Source organism: Eumetopias jubatus, unplaced genomic scaffold (genome assembly GCF_037043125.1).
Source record: "Eumetopias jubatus isolate StellerSeaLion01/CBP00866 unplaced genomic scaffold, mEumJub1_p1.0 scaffold_13, whole genome shotgun sequence".
NCBI classification, from domain to species: Eukaryota; Metazoa; Chordata; class Mammalia; order Carnivora; family Otariidae; genus Eumetopias; species Eumetopias jubatus.
Window position 1 is genome coordinate 68,439,017 of NW_028274819.1, and position 17,206 is coordinate 68,456,222.

The following is a 17,206-nucleotide window of genomic DNA, read 5'->3' on the forward strand; positions in this document are numbered from 1 at the left end:
GGGTCGAATGTGACCACCAACTAACAAGTTGTCCCCTAGAGAGGTGTGTGTGTGGAAATCGGAGGAAGTGTAAGGAACGAGCTCTACACTTAATTCTAAAAAGCAATGCTGTGGAGGAGCGGTCCTTCGTCTACCTTCTCCTTTCCGAAGGATCGAGGCGGGCATACGCCAAGTGTGAAAGGAAGCAGAGGAAAGGCCTGATATACCTTCCTCGTGGAACTACTTTGTATGGAGGGCTTCGCTCAATGGACACCATGGGTCACGACGCTAAAAGGGGTTTCCAAATGTATGTGAGTTCGCCAAAGGAAAGCCACAGACTCAACTGCGCGAAACAAGTCTGTGTCAAACCCGACTTCGAGCTTACGACTGGCGTCACGGGGAAAACATAGTCACAACAGGTATGTGTTGAATCCGAAACAGGCGGCGTGCACTTCAGTCTCAGGAAACATCAGTGCAGAGAAACCGTGTTTCTACGAACATCTTCCCCGAAAATGCTTGTCTATTCCAATGTAAGTGCGGCAGCGCAAGGCATGTGCCCCATGCCTGTGCCACAGAAATGGTTAGTGTAGATTGTCTCTCCCAATTCAAATCTTGTTCCGTGAGGAATGTTTTCAAGAGTATGAGAGAGATCAGAGGGGAAAGGTCATGCCTTCAAGTGGGAGAAGGATATCCTGGAAAGCCATACACCTACGTATGAGCGGCATCCTGGCATGAACGTGTGAAGGCATAGAGAATGTGCCGTCACCTGGGACGTTGCTTGACCAACCGCTTGGGAAGAAGTCCTCCCTCAGCTATCCTACAGTTTCAGGAAGATAAAAGTGTTTTCCGTAGTGGGTGTGAAGGCATGAGGGACGTACCCAAGAGTTAGCCGTCCGTCCCGAATGTGTCTCCTGTCGTTCCATGAAGAAGGATGAGTATGGATATGTATGATGTGAGGAAGCATGAGGAGGATTGCCTCCCCATGGTTAACTCTAAGAACAAATCTAGAGGTTTGCCGTCCGTCGACGACCCGCTCTTTCCCTACGGATGGAAGCACCTTGTTACAACGTAGTGCGAAAGGAAAGAGACGGAAAGTACGATACACTACGGTGAGGAACACGTTGTGGGGAGGGTTTCTCTCCACGAAAGTCTTGTGTCATGAAGTTGGAGTGCCATCAAATATACGTGTGCTCGCCTCAGCAGCGCCTTCCACTGGACACAGAGAAACAAGGCCACGTCCAACACGATTTCGTGCTCACCTCTTGGTTCGGGAAGCATGAAGCCTTTGGAGACATAGGTGTAGGTGTCTGACACTAAGCTCTCAAGGAACAAAACGGTAGAGAAATCGCCTTTCCACGACCATCTCCAGGGAAGAAGATGGAGGAAAGTCCCGACGTTAAAAGCGAAGGGACAAGTACAGTGCCATATACCACTGCTTGAGAACGAACTTGTGTCGAAAGCTTCTCCCAACTCAGATCTTGTTTCGGGAAGATAGAAGCGTTGTCAGTACTTTGTGTGAAAACACAAGGAGAACACCACACGCTGAATGGTGAAGAAACATGTGGCTCGAATGTGACCACCAACACACTAGTAGTCCCCTAGAGAGGAGTGTGTCTGGAAATGGGAGGAAGCGTAAGGAACGTACTATACACTTAAGTCTAAGAAACAACGCTGTGGCGGTGCGGTCCTTCGTCTACCTTCTCCTTTCCGAAGGATCGAAGCGGCCTTGCGCCAAGTGTGAAAGGAAGCGGAGGAAAAGCCTGATATACCTTCCTCGTGGAACAACATTTATGGAGGGCTTCTCCCAATGGGCAACATGGGTCACGACGCCTGAAGGGTTTTCCAAATGTATGTGAGTTCGCCAGAGGAAAGCCACAGACTCAGCTGCGCGAAACAAGTCTGAGTCAAACCCGACTTCGAGCTTACGACTGGCGTCACGGGGAAATCAGAGTCACAACAGGTATTTGTTGAATCCGAAACAGGCGGCGTGCACTTCAGTCTGAGGAAACAGAGAAACCGTGTTTCTTCTAACATCTTCCCTGAAAATGCGTGTCTATTCCAGTGGAAGTGTGGCAGCGCAAGGCATGTGCCCCAGGCCTGTGCCACAGAAATAGTTAGTGTAGATTGTCTCTCCCGATTCAAATCTTGTTCCGTGAAGAATGTTTCCAAGAGTATGAAAGAGAGCAGACGGGAAATGTCATGCCTTCAAGTGGGAGAAGGAAATCCTGGAAAGCCATACACCGACGTATGCGCGGCATTCTGGTAGGAACGTGTGAAGGCATAAAGAATGTGCCGTGCCCTGTGACGGTGCTTGACCAACCGCTTGTGAGGAAGTCTTCCCTCAGCTATCATATTGTTTCAGGAAGATAAAAGTGTTTTCCCTAGTGGGTGTGAAGGCATGAGGGACGTACCCTAGAGTTAGCCGTCCGTTCCGAATGTGTCTACTGTCGTTCCACGAAGAAGGATGAGTATGGAAATGTATGATGTGAGGAAGCATAAGGAGGATGGCCTACGGGTGTTTAACTCTAAGAACAAATCTAGAGGGTTGCCGTCCGTCGACGACCAGCTCTTTCCCTACGGGTGGAAGCACCTTGTTACAACTTAGTGCGAACGAAAAGAGACGGAAAGCGCGATACACTACGGCGAGGAACACGTTGTGCGGGGGGTTCCTCTCCACGAAAGTCTTGTGTCATGACGTTGGAAGGGCCTTCAAATGTACCTGAGCTCGCCTCAGCAGCGCCTTCCACCGAACTCAGAGAAACAAGGCCACGCCCAACACGATTTCGGGCTAACCTCTTGATTCGGGAAGCATGAAGCCGTTGGAGATGTATGTGTAAGCGTCTGACACTCGGCTCTCAAGGAACAAAACGGTAGAGAAATCGCCTTTCCACGACCATCTCCAGGGAAGAAGATGGAGGAAGGTTCCGACGTTAAAAGCGAAGGCACAAGTACTGTGCCATATAACACTGCTTGAGAACGAACTTGTGTCGAAAGCTTCTCCCAACTCAGATCTTGTTTCGGGAAGATAGAAGCGTTGTCAGTAGTTTGTGTGAAAACACAAGGAGAACACCACACGCTGAATGGTGAAGAAACATGTGGCTCGAATGTGACCACCAACACACTAGTAGTCCCCTAGAGAGGAGTGTGTCTGGAAATGGGAGGAAGCGTAAGGAACGCGCTATACACTTAAGTCTAAGAAACAACGCTGTGGCGGTGCGTTCCTTCGACTGCCATCTGCTTTGCTAAGGAACGAAGCGGCTTGAAGCAAAGTGTGAAAGAATCCGGAGGGGAAGGAAGAGAGATCTACCTTACTCGCGGAAAAAATTCTTATGGAGGGCATTTCTCAACGAACACCATGTGTCACGACGATGGAAGGGTGTTCAAATGTAGGCGCCTTCGCCGAAGGAAAGGCATACACGAATCTCTGCGAAGCAAGTCTCTGTCAAACGCGACTTCGAGCTTCCAACTGGGTTCCCGCGGAATCCCTAGTCACCAAACGTACGTGTTGAATCCTAAACGAAGGGAGTGCTCTTCAGTCTGAAGAAACACCACTCCCGAGAAACCGTGTGTCTACTAACATCTTCCCTGAAAATGGTAGGCTTTTCCCATGGAAGTGTGAAATCGCAATGTATGGGCCCCATGCCTGTGCTACAGAAGTCCTTAGTGTCGATAGTCTGTCGCCATTCAAATCCTGTTCCGTGAGAAGTGTTTTCAAGAGTAGGAGTGAGAGCAGATGGAAAAGGACACGGTTTTACGTGTGAGAAGGAAATCCGTCAAGAAAGACATACACGGAAGGATGAGAAGCACTTTAGCATGAAATGGTGCAGGCACCTAGAATGGGCCCTGTGACGGTGCTTGAGAAACCACTTGTGAAGAAGTCTTCCCTCAACTATCATATCGTTTCGGTGAGAGGAAAGTGTTTTCCGTAGTGGGTGTGAAGGCGTAAGGGACATCGGCTCGACGTAGCTCTCCGCTCCGAATTGGCCTACTGTCGTGGCCATGAAGAAAGATGTGCATGGACATGGATAATGTGCGGAAGCGTAAGGAAGATGGCATACGTCTGTTAAACTCTAAGAACAAATCTCGAGGGTTGCCGTCCTTCGACTACCACCTCTTTTCGTAAGGATGGAAGCAGCTTGGGAAACCTAGCGTGAACGACAAAGCGATGGAACGCGCGATCCTCTACAGGGAGGAACCCGTTGGGCGGAGGGTTTCTCTCCATCAAGTCCTGTGTCATGGAGGTGGATGGGTCTTCAAATGCACGTGGACTAGCCTCAGTAGTAGTAGCCTCACACTGAATTCTGAGAAACGAGTCCATGTCCAACAGGTTTTCGTGCTAACATCTGGGTTCTTGAAGAAAGAAGCCTTTGGAGAGATGAGTGTTGCTATATAAGGTAAGGGTCTTACACTCACCTCTCAAAGAACAAAACGGTAGGGAAATAGTCTTTCCACTGCCACCTGCAGGGAAAAAGATGGAAGAACTTTCCAACGTTACCAGTGAAGGCACAACTCCTGTGCCATATACCACTGTTTGAGAAAGAGTTGTGTCGAAAGCTTCTCTCAACTCAAATCTTGTTTCAGGAAGATAGAAGCGCTTTCAGGACTTCGTGTGAACGCGTAAGGAAAGTGCCATACGCTGAATTGTGAAGAGACATGTGGGTCGAATGTGACCACCAACTAACAAGTTGTCCCCTAGAGAGGTGTGTGTGTGGAAATCGGAGGAAGTGTAAGGAACGAGCTCTACACTTAATTCTAAAAAGCAATGCTGTGGAGGAGCGGTCCTTCGTCTACCTTCTCCTTTCCGAAGGATCGAGGCGGGCATACGCCAAGTGTGAAAGGAAGCAGAGGAAAGGCCTGATATACCTTCCTCGTGGAACTACTTTGTATGGAGGGCTTCGCTCAATGGACACCATGGGTCACGACGCTAAAAGGGGTTTCCAAATGTATGTGAGTTCGCCAAAGGAAAGCCACAGACTCAACTGCGCGAAACAAGTCTGTGTCAAACCCGACTTCGAGCTTACGACTGGCGTCACGGGGAAAACATAGTCACAACAGGTATGTGTTGAATCCGAAACAGGCGGCGTGCACTTCAGTCTCAGGAAACATCAGTGCAGAGAAACCGTGTTTCTACGAACATCTTCCCCGAAAATGCTTGTCTATTCCAATGTAAGTGCGGCAGCGCAAGGCATGTGCCCCATGCCTGTGCCACAGAAATGGTTAGTGTAGATTGTCTCTCCCAATTCAAATCTTGTTCCGTGAGGAATGTTTTCAAGAGTATGAGAGAGATCAGAGGGGAAAGGTCATGCCTTCAAGTGGGAGAAGGATATCCTGGAAAGCCATACACCTACGTATGAGCGGCATCCTGGCATGAACGTGTGAAGGCATAGAGAATGTGCCGTCACCTGGGACGTTGCTTGACCAACCGCTTGGGAAGAAGTCCTCCCTCAGCTATCCTACAGTTTCAGGAAGATAAAAGTGTTTTCCGTAGTGGGTGTGAAGGCATGAGGGACGTACCCAAGAGTTAGCCGTCCGTCCCGAATGTGTCTCCTGTCGTTCCATGAAGAAGGATGAGTATGGATATGTATGATGTGAGGAAGCATGAGGAGGATTGCCTCCCCATGGTTAACTCTAAGAACAAATCTAGAGGTTTGCCGTCCGTCGACGACCAGCTCTTTCCCTACGGATGGAAGCACCTTGTTACAACGTAGTGCGAAAGGAAAGAGACGGAAAGTACGATACACTACGGTGAGGAACACGTTGTGGGGAGGGTTTCTCTCCACGAAAGTCTTGTGTCATGAAGTTGGAGTGCCATCAAATATACGTGTGCTCGCCTCAGCAGCGCCTTCCACTGGACACAGAGAAACAAGGCCACGTCCAACACGATTTCGTGCTCACCTCTTGGTTCGGGAAGCATGAAGCCTTTGGAGACATAGGTGTAGGTGTCTGACACTAAGCTCTCAAGGAACAAAACGGTAGAGAAATCGCCTTTCCACGACCATCTACAGGGAAGAAGATGGAGGAAAGTCCCGACGTTAAAAGCGAAGGGACAAGTACAGTGCCATATACCACTGCTTGAGAACGAACTTGTGTCGAAAGCTTCTCCCAACTCAGATCTTGTTTCGGGAAGATAGAAGCGTTGTCAGTACTTTGTGTGAAAACACAAGGAGAACACCACACGCTGAATGGTGAAGAAACATGTGGCTCGAATGTGACCACCAACACACTAGTAGTCCCCTAGAGAGGAGTGTGTCTGGAAATGGGAGGAAGCGTAAGGAACGTACTATACACTTAAGTCTAAGAAACAACGCTGTGGCGGTGCGGTCCTTCGTCTACCTTCTCCTTTCCGAAGGATCGAAGCGGCCTTGCGCCAAGTGTGAAAGGAAGCGGAGGAAAAGCCTGATATACCTTCCTCGTGGAACAACATTTATGGAGGGCTTCTCCCAATGGGCAACATGGGTCACGACGCCTGAAGGGTTTTCCAAATGTATGTGAGTTCGCCAGAGGAAAGCCACAGACTCAGCTGCGCGAAACAAGTCTGAGTCAAACCCGACTTCGAGCTTACGACTGGCGTCACGGGGAAATCAGAGTCACAACAGGTATTTGTTGAATCCGAAGCAGGCGGCGTGCACTTCAGTCTGAGGAAACAGAGAAACCGTGTTTCTTCTAACATCTTCCCTGAAAATGCTTGTCTATTCCAGTGGAAGTGTGGCAGCGCAAGGCATGTGCCCCAGGCCTGTGCCACAGAAATAGTTAGTGTAGATTGTCTCTCCCGATTCAAATCTTGTTCCGTGAAGAATGTTTCCAAGAGTATGAAAGAGAGCAGACGGGAAATGTCATGCCTTCAAGTGGGAGAAGGAAATCCTGGAAAGCCATACACCGACGTATGCGCGGCTTTCTGGTAGGAACGTGTGAAGGCATAAAGAATGTGCCGTGCCCTGTGACGGTGCTTGACCAACCGCTTGTGAGGAAGTCTTCCCTCAGCTATCATATTGTTTCAGGAAGATAAAAGTGTTTTCCCTAGTGGGTGTGAAGGCATGAGGGACGTACCCTAGAGTTAGCCGTCCGTTCCGAATGTGTCTACTGTCGTTCCACGAAGAAGGATGAGTATGGAAATGTATGATGTGAGGAAGCATAAGGAGGATGGCCTACGGGTGTTTAACTCTAAGAACAAATCTAGAGGGTTGCCGTCCGTCGACGACCAGCTCTTTCCCTACGGGTGGAAGCACCTTGTTACAACTTAGTGCGAACGAAAAGAGACGGAAAGCGCGATACACTACGGCGAGGAACACGTTGTGCGGGGGGTTCCTCTCCACGAAAGTCTTGTGTCATGACGTTGGAAGGGCCTTCAAATGTACGTGAGCTCGCCTCAGCAGCGCCTTCCACTGAACTCAGAGAAACAAGGCCACGCCCAACACGATTTCGGGCTAACCTCTTGGTTCGGGAAGCATGAAGCCGTTGGAGATGTATGTGTAAGCGTCTGACACTCGGCTCTCAAGGAACAAAACGGTAGAGAAATCGCCTTTCCACGACCATCTCCAGGGAAGAAGATGGAGGAAGGTTCCGACGTTAAAAGCGAAGGCACAAGTACTGTGCCATATAACACTGCTTGAGAACGAACTTGTGTCGAAAGCTTCTCCCAACTCAGATCTTGTTTCGGGAAGATAGAAGCGTTGTCAGTACTTTGTGTGAAAACACAAGGAGAACACCACACGCTGAATGGTGAAGAAACATGTGGCTCGAATGTGACCACCAACACACTAGTAGTCCCCTAGAGAGGAGTGTGTCTGGAAATGGGAGGAAGCGTAAGGAACGCGCTATACACTTAAGTCTAAGAAACAACGCTGTGGCGGTGCGTTCCTTCGACTGCCATCTGCTTTGCTAAGGAACGAAGCGGCTTGAAGCAAAGTGTGAAAGAATCCGGAGGGGAAGGAAGAGAGATCTACCTTACTCGCGGAACAAATTCTTATGGAGGGCATTTCTCAACGAACACCATGTGTCACGACGATGGAAGGGTGTTCAAATGTAGGCGCCTTCGCCGAAGGAAAGGCATACACGAATCTCTGCGAAGCAAGTCTCTCTCAAACGCGACTTCGAGCTTCCAACTGGGTTCCCGCGGAATCCCTAGTCACCAAACGTACGTGTTGAATCCTAAACGAAGGGAGTGCTCTTCAGTCTGAAGAAACACCACTCCCGAGAAACCGTGTGTCTACTAACATCTTCCCTGAAAATGGTAGGCTTTTCCCATGGAAGTGTGAAATCGCAATGTATGGGCCCCATGCCTGTGCTACAGAAGTCCTTAGTGTCGATAGTCTGTCGCCATTCAAATCCTGTTCCGTGAGAAGTGTTTTCAAGAGTAGGAGTGAGAGCAGATGGAAAAGGACACGGTTTTACGTGTGAGAAGGAAATCCGTCAAGAAAGACATACACGGAAGGATGAGAAGCACTTTAGCATGAAATGGTGCAGGCACCTAGAATGGGCCCTGTGACGGTGCTTGAGAAACCACTTGTGAAGAAGTCTTCCCTCAACTATCATATCGTTTCGGTGAGAGGAAAGTGTTTTCCGTAGTGGGTGTGAAGGCGTAAGGGACATCGGCTCGACGTAGCTCTCCGCTCCGAATTGGCCTACTGTCGTGGCCATGAAGAAAGATGTGCATGGACATGGATAATGTGCGGAAGCGTAAGGAAGATGGCATACGTCTGTTAAACTCTAAGAACAAATCTCGAGGGTTGCCGTCCTTCGACTACCACCTCTTTTCGTAAGGATGGAAGCAGCTTGGGAAACCTAGCGTGAACGACAAAGCGATGGAACGCGCGATCCTCTACAGGGAGGAACCCGTTGGGCGGAGGGTTTCTCTCCATCAAGTCCTGTGTCATGGAGGTGGATGGGTCTTCAAATGCACGTGGACTAGCCTCAGTAGTAGTAGCCTCACACTGAATTCTGAGAAACGAGTCCATGTCCAACAGGCTTTCGTGCTAACATCTGGGTTCTTGAAGAAAGAAGCCTTTGGAGAGATGAGTGTTGCTATATAAGGTAAGGGTCTTACACTCACCTCTCAAAGAACAAAACGGTAGGGAAATAGTCTTTACACTGCCACCTGCAGGGAAAAAGATGGAAGAACTTTCCAACGTTACCAGTGAAGGCACAACTCCTGTGCCATATACCACTGTTTGAGAAAGAGTTGTGTCGAAAGCTTCTCTCAACTCAAATCTTGTTTCAGGAAGATAGAAGCGCTTTCAGGACTTCGTGTGAAGGCGTAAGGAAAGTGCCATACGCTGAATTGTGAAGAGACATGTGGGTCGAATGTGACCACCAACTAACAAGTTGTCCCCTAGAGAGGTGTGTGTGTGGAAATCGGAGGAAGTGTAAGGAACGAGCTCTACACTTAATTCTAAAAAGCAATGCTGTGGAGGAGCGGTCCTTCGTCTACCTTCTCCTTTCCGAAGGATCGAGGCGGGCATACGCCAAGTGTGAAAGGAAGCAGAGGAAAGGCCTGATATACCTTCCTCGTGGAACTACTTTGTATGGAGGGCTTCGCTCAATGGACACCATGGGTCACGACGCTAAAAGGGGTTTCCAAATGTATGTGAGTTCGCCAAAGGAAAGCCACAGACTCAACTGCGCGAAACAAGTCTGTGTCAAACCCGACTTCGAGCTTACGACTGGCGTCACGGGGAAAACATAGTCACAACAGGTATGTGTTGAATCCGAAACAGGCGGCGTGCACTTCAGTCTCAGGAAACATCAGTGCAGAGAAACCGTGTTTCTACGAACATCTTCCCCGAAAATGCTTGTCTATTCCAATGTAAGTGCGGCAGCGCAAGGCATGTGCCCCATGCCTGTGCCACAGAAGTGGTTAGTGTAGATTGTCTCTCCCAATTCAAATCTTGTTCCGTGAGGAATGTTTTCAAGAGTATGAGAGAGATCAGAGGGGAAAGGTCATGCCTTCAAGTGGGAGAAGGATATCCTGGAAAGCCATACACCTACGTATGAGCGGCATCCTGGCATGAACGTGTGAAGGCATAGAGAATGTGCCGTCACCTGGGACGTTGCTTGACCAACCGCTTGGGAAGAAGTCCTCCCTCAGCTATCCTACAGTTTCAGGAAGATAAAAGTGTTTTCCGTAGTGGGTGTGAAGGCATGAGGGACGTACCCAAGAGTTAGCCGTCCGTCCCGAATGTGTCTCCTGTCGTTCCATGAAGAAGGATGAGTATGGATATGTATGATGTGAGGAAGCATGAGGAGGATTGCCTCCCCATGGTTAACTCTAAGAACAAATCTAGAGGTTTGCCGTCCGTCGACGACCAGCTCTTTCCCTACGGATGGAAGCACCTTGTTACAACGTAGTGCGAAAGGAAAGAGACGGAAAGTACGATACACTACGGTGAGGAACACGTTGTGGGGAGGGTTTCTCTCCACGAAAGTCTTGTGTCATGAAGTTGGAGTGCCATCAAATATACGTGTGCTCGCCTCAGCAGCGCCTTCCACTGGACACAGAGAAACAAGGCCACGTCCAACACGATTTCGTGCTCACCTCTTGGTTCGGGAAGCATGAAGCCTTTGGAGACATAGGTGTAGGTGTCTGACACTAAGCTCTCAAGGAACAAAACGGTAGAGAAATCGCCTTTCCACGACCATCTACAGGGAAGAAGATGGAGGAAAGTCCCGACGTTGAAAGCGAAGGGACAAGTACAGTGCCATATACCACTGCTTGAGAACGAACTTGTGTCGAAAGCTTCTCCCAACTCAGATCTTGTTTCGGGAAGATAGAAGCGTTGTCAGTACTTTGTGTGAAAACACAAGGAGAACACCACACGCTGAATGGTGAAGAAACATGTGGCTCGAATGTGACCACCAACACACTAGTAGTCCCCTAGAGAGGAGTGTGTCTGGAAATGGGAGGAAGCGTAAGGAACGTACTATACACTTAAGTCTAAGAAACAACGCTGTGGCGGTGCGGTCCTTCGTCTACCTTCTCCTTTCCGAAGGATCGAAGCGGCCTTGCGCCAAGTGTGAAAGGAAGCGGAGGAAAAGCCTGATATACCTTCCTCGTGGAACAACATTTATGGAGGGCTTCTCCCAATGGGCAACATGGGTCACGACGCCTGAAGGGTTTTCCAAATGTATGTGAGTTCGCCAGAGGAAAGCCACAGACTCAGCTGCGCGAAACAAGTCTGAGTCAAACCCGACTTCGAGCTTACGACTGGCGTCACGGGGAAATCAGAGTCACAACAGGTATTTGTTGAATCCGAAACAGGCGGCGTGCACTTCAGTCTGAGGAAACAGAGAAACCGTGTTTCTTCTAACATCTTCCCTGAAAATGCGTGTCTATTCCAGTGGAAGTGTGGCAGCGCAAGGCATGTGCCCCAGGCCTGTGCCACAGAAATAGTTAGTGTAGATTGTCTCTCCCGATTCAAATCTTGTTCCGTGAAGAATGTTTCCAAGAGTATGAAAGAGAGCAGACGGGAAATGTCATGCCTTCAAGTGGGAGAAGGAAATCCTGGAAAGCCATACACCGACGTATGCGCGGCTTTCTGGTAGGAACGTGTCAAGGCATAAAGAATGTGCCGTGCCCTGTGACGGTGCTTGACCAACCGCTTGTGAGGAAGTCTTCCCTCAGCTATCATATTGTTTCAGGAAGATAAAAGTGTTTTCCCTAGTGGGTGTGAAGGCATGAGGGACGTACCCTAGAGTTAGCCGTCCGTTCCGAATGTGTCTACTGTCGTTCCACGAAGAAGGATGAGTATGGAAATGTATGATGTGAGGAAGCATAAGGAGGATGGCCTACGGGTGTTTAACTCTAAGAACAAATCTAGAGGGTTGCCGTCCGTCGACGACCAGCTCTTTCCCTACGGGTGGAAGCACCTTGTTACAACTTAGTGCGAACGAAAAGAGACGGAAAGCGCGATACACTACGGCGAGGAACACGTTGTGCGGGGGGTTCCTCTCCACGAAAGTCTTGTGTCATGACGTTGGAAGGGCCTTCAAATGTACGTGAGCTCGCCTCAGCAGCGCCTTCCACTGAACTCAGAGAAACAAGGCCACGCCCAACACGATTTCGGGCTAACCTCTTGGTTCGGGAAGCATGAAGCCGTTGGAGATGTATGTGTAAGCGTCTGACACTCGGCTCTCAAGGAACAAAACGGTAGAGAAATCGCCTTTCCACGACCATCTCCAGGGAAGAAGATGGAGGAAGGTTCCGACGTTAAAAGCGAAGGCACAAGTACTGTGCCATATAACACTGCTTGAGAACGAACTTGTGTCGAAAGCTTCTCCCAACTCAGATCTTGTTTCGGGAAGATAGAAGCGTTGTCAGTACTTTGTGTGAAAACACAAGGAAAATTCCACACGCTGAATGGTCAAGAAACATGTGGCTCGAATGTGACCACCAACACACTAGTAGTCCCCTAGAGAGGTGTGTGTCTGGAAATGGGAGGAAGCGTAAGGAACGCGCTATACACTTAAGTCTAAGAAACAACGCTGTGGCGGTGCGTTCCTTCGACTGCCATCTGCTTTGCTAAGGAACGAAGCGGCTTGAAGCAAAGTGTGAAAGAATCCGGAGGGGAAGGAAGAGAGATCTACCTTACTCGCGGAACAGATTCTTATGGAGGGCATTTCTCAACGAACACCATGTGTCACGACGATGGAAGGGTGTTCAAATGTAGGCGCCTTCGCCGAAGGAAAGGCATACACGAATCTCTGCGAAGCAAGTCTCTGTCAAACGCGACTTCGAGCTTCCAACTGGGTTCCCGCGGAATCCCTAGTCACCAAACGTACGTGTTGAATCCTAAACGAAGGGAGTGCTCTTCAGTCTGAAGAAACACCACTCCCGAGAAACCGTGTGTCTACTAACATCTTCCCTGAAAATGGTAGGCTTTTCCCATGGAAGTGTGAAATCGCAATGTAGGGGCCCCATGCCTGTGCTACAGAAGTCCTTAGTGTCGATAGTCTGTCGCCATTCAAATCCTGTTCCGTGAGAAGTGTTTTCAAGAGTAGGAGTGAGAGCAGATGGAAAAGGACACGGTTTTACGTGTGAGAAGGAAATCCGTCAAGAAAGACATACACGGAAGGATGAGAAGCACTTTAGCATGAAATGGTGCAGGCACCTAGAATGGGCCCTGTGACGGTGCTTGAGAAACCACTTGTGAAGAAGTCTTCCCTCAACTATCATATCGTTTCGGTGAGAGGAAAGTGTTTTCCGTAGTGGGTGTGAAGGCGTAAGGGACATCGGCTCGACGTAGCTCTCCGCTCCGAATTGGCCTACTGTCGTGGCCATGAAGAAAGATGTGCATGGACATGGATAATGTGCGGAAGCGTAAGGAAGATGGCATACGTCTGTTAAACTCTAAGAACAAATCTCGAGGGTTGCCGTCCTTCGACTACCACCTCTTTTCGTAAGGATGGAAGCAGCTTGGGAAACCTAGCGTGAACGACAAAGCGATGGAACGCGCGATCCTCTACAGGGAGGAACCCGTTGGGCGGAGGGTTTCTCTCCATCAAGTCCTGTGTCATGGAGGTGGATGGGTCTTCAAATGCACGTGGACTAGCCTCAGTAGTAGTAGCCTCACACTGAATTCTGAGAAACGAGTCCATGTCCAACAGGCTTTCGTGCTAACATCTGGGTTCTTGAAGAAAGAAGCCTTTGGAGAGATGAGTGTTGCTATATAAGGTAAGGGTCTTACACTCACCTCTCAAAGAACAAAACGGTAGGGAAATAGTCTTTCCACTGCCACCTGCAGGGGAAAAGATGGAAGAACTTTCCAACGTTACCAGTGAAGGCACAACTCCTGTGCCATATACCACTGTTTGAGAAAGAGTTGTGTCGAAAGCTTCTCTCAACTCAAATCTTGTTTCAGGAAGATAGAAGCGCTTTCAGGACTTCGTGTGAACGCGTAAGGAAAGTGCCATACGCTGAATTGTGAAGAGACATGTGGGTCGAATGTGACCACCAACTAACAAGTTGTCCCCTAGAGAGGTGTGTGTGTGGAAATCGGAGGAAGTGTAAGGAACGAGCTCTACACTTAATTCTAAAAAGCAATGCTGTGGAGGAGCGGTCCTTCGTCTACCTTCTCCTTTCCGAAGGATCGAGGCGGGCATACGCCAAGTGTGAAAGGAAGCAGAGGAAAGGCCTGATATACCTTCCTCGTGGAACAACTTTGTATGGAGGGCTTCGCTCAATGGACACCATGGGTCACGACGCTAAAAGGGGTTTCCAAATGTATGTGAGTTCGCCAAAGGAAAGCCACAGACTCAACTGCGCGAAACAAGTCTGTGTCAAACCCGACTTCGAGCTTACGACTGGCGTCACGGGGAAAACATAGTCACAACAGGTATGTGTTGAATCCGAAACAGGCGGCGTGCACTTCAGTCTCAGGAAACATCAGTGCAGAGAAACCGTGTTTCTACGAACATCTTCCCCGAAAATGCTTGTCTATTCCAATGTAAGTGCGGCAGCGCAAGGCATGTGCCCCATGCCTGTGCCACAGAAATGGTTAGTGTAGATTGTCTCTCCCAATTCAAATCTTGTTCCGTGAGGAATGTTTTCAAGAGTATGAGAGAGATCAGAGGGGAAAGGTCATGCCTTCAAGTGGGAGAAGGATATCCTGGAAAGCCATACACCTACGTATGAGCGGCATCCTGGCATGAACGTGTGAAGGCATAGAGAATGTGCCGTCACCTGGGACGTTGCTTGACCAACCGCTTGGGAAGAAGTCCTCCCTCAGCTATCCTACAGTTTCAGGAAGATAAAAGTGTTTTCCGTAGTGGGTGTGAAGGCATGAGGGACGTACCCAAGAGTTAGCCGTCCGTCCCGAATGTGTCTCCTGTCGTTCCATGAAGAAGGATGAGTATGGATATGTATGATGTGAGGAAGCATGAGGAGGATTGCCTCCCCATGGTTAACTCTAAGAACAAATCTAGAGGTTTGCCGTCCGTCGACGACCAGCTCTTTCCCTACGGATGGAAGCACCTTGTTACAACGTAGTGCGAAAGGAAAGAGACGGAAAGTACGATACACTACGGTGAGGAACACGTTGTGGGGAGGGTTTCTCTCCACGAAAGTCTTGTGTCATGAAGTTGGAGTGCCATCAAATATACGTGTGCTCGCCTCAGCAGCGCCTTCCACTGGACACAGAGAAACAAGGCCACGTCCAACACGATTTCGTGCTCACCTCTTGGTTCGGGAATCATGAAGCCTTTGGAGATATAGGTGTAAGTGTCTGACACTAAGCTCTCAAGGAACAAAACGGTAGGGAAATCGCCTTTCCACGACCATCTACAGGGAAGAAGATGGAGGAAAGTCCCGACGTTAAAAGCGAAGGGACAAGTACAGTGCCATATACCACTGCTTGAGAACGAACTTGTGTCGAAAGCTTCTCCCAACTCAGATCTTGTTTCGGGAAGATAGAAGCGTTGTCAGTACTTTGTGTGAAAACACAAGGAGAACACCACACGCTGAATGGTGAAGAAACATGTGGCTCGAATGTGACCACCAACACACTAGTAGTCCCCTAGAGAGGAGTGTGTCTGGAAATGGGAGGAAGCGTAAGGAACGTACTATACACTTAAGTCTAAGAAACAACGCTGTGGCGGTGCGGTCCTTCGTCTACCTTCTCCTTTCCGAAGGATCGAAGCGGCCTTGCGCCAAGTGTGAAAGGAAGCGGAGGAAAAGCCTGATATACCTTCCTCGTGGAACAACATTTATGGAGGGCTTCTCCCAATGGGCAACATGGGTCACGACGCCTGAAGGGTTTTCCAAATGTATGTGAGTTCGCCAGAGGAAAGCCACAGACTCAGCTGCGCGAAACAAGTCTGAGTCAAACCCGACTTCGAGCTTACGACTGGCGTCACGGGGAAATCAGAGTCACAACAGGTATTTGTTGAATCCGAAACAGGCGGCGTGCACTTCAGTCTGAGGAAACAGAGAAACCGTGTTTCTTCTAACATCTTCCCTGAAAATGCTTGTCTATTCCAGTGGAAGTGTGGCAGCGCAAGGCATGTGCCCCAGGCCTGTGCCACAGAAATAGTTAGTGTAGATTGTCTCTCCCGATTCAAATCTTGTTCCGTGAAGAATGTTTCCAAGAGTATGAAAGAGAGCAGACGGGAAATGTCATGCCTTCAAGTGGGAGAAGGAAATCCTGGAAAGCCATACACCGACGTATGCGCGGCTTTCTGGTAGGAACGTGTCAAGGCATAAAGAATGTGCCGTGCCCTGTGACGGTGCTTGACCAACCGCTTGTGAGGAAGTCTTCCCTCAGCTATCATATTGTTTCAGGAAGATAAAAGTGTTTTCCCTAGTGGGTGTGAAGGCATGAGGGACGTACCCTAGAGTTAGCCGTCCGTTCCGAATGTGTCTACTGTCGTTCCACGAAGAAGGATGAGTATGGAAATGTATGATGTGAGGAAGCATAAGGAGGATGGCCTACGGGTGTTTAACTCTAAGAACAAATCTAGAGGGTTGCCGTCCGTCGACGACCAGCTCTTTCCCTACGGGTGGAAGCACCTTGTTACAACTTAGTGCGAACGAAAAGAGACGGAAAGCGCGATACACTACGGCGAGGAACACGTTGTGCGGGGGGTTCCTCTCCACGAAAGTCTTGTGTCATGACGTTGGAAGGGCCTTCAAATGTACGTGAGCTCGCCTCAGCAGCGCCTTCCACTGAACTCAGAGAAACAAGGCCACGCCCAACACGATTTCGGGCTAACCTCTTGGTTCGGGAAGCATGAAGCCGTTGGAGATGTATGTGTAAGCGTCTGACACTCGGCTCTCAAGGAACAAAACGGTAGAGAAATCGCCTTTCCACGACCATCTCCAGGGAAGAAGATGGAGGAAGGTTCCGACGTTAAAAGCGAAGGCACAAGTACTGTGCCATATAACACTGCTTGAGAACGAACTTGTGTCGAAAGTTTCTCCCAACTCAGATCTTGTTTCGGGAAGATAGAAGCGTTGTCAGTACTTTGTGTGAAAACACAAGGAAAATTCCACACGCTGAATGGTGAAGAAACATGTGGCTCGAATGTGACCACCAACACACTAGTAGTCCCCTAGAGAGGTGTGTGTCTGGAAATGGGAGGAAGCGTAAGGAACGCGCTATACACTTAAGTCTAAGAAACAACGCTGTGGCGGTGCGTTCCTTCGACTGCCATCTGCTTTGCTAAGGAACGAAGCGGCTTGAAGCAAAGTGTGAAAGAATCCGGAGGGGAAGGAAGAGAGATCTACCTTACTCGCGGA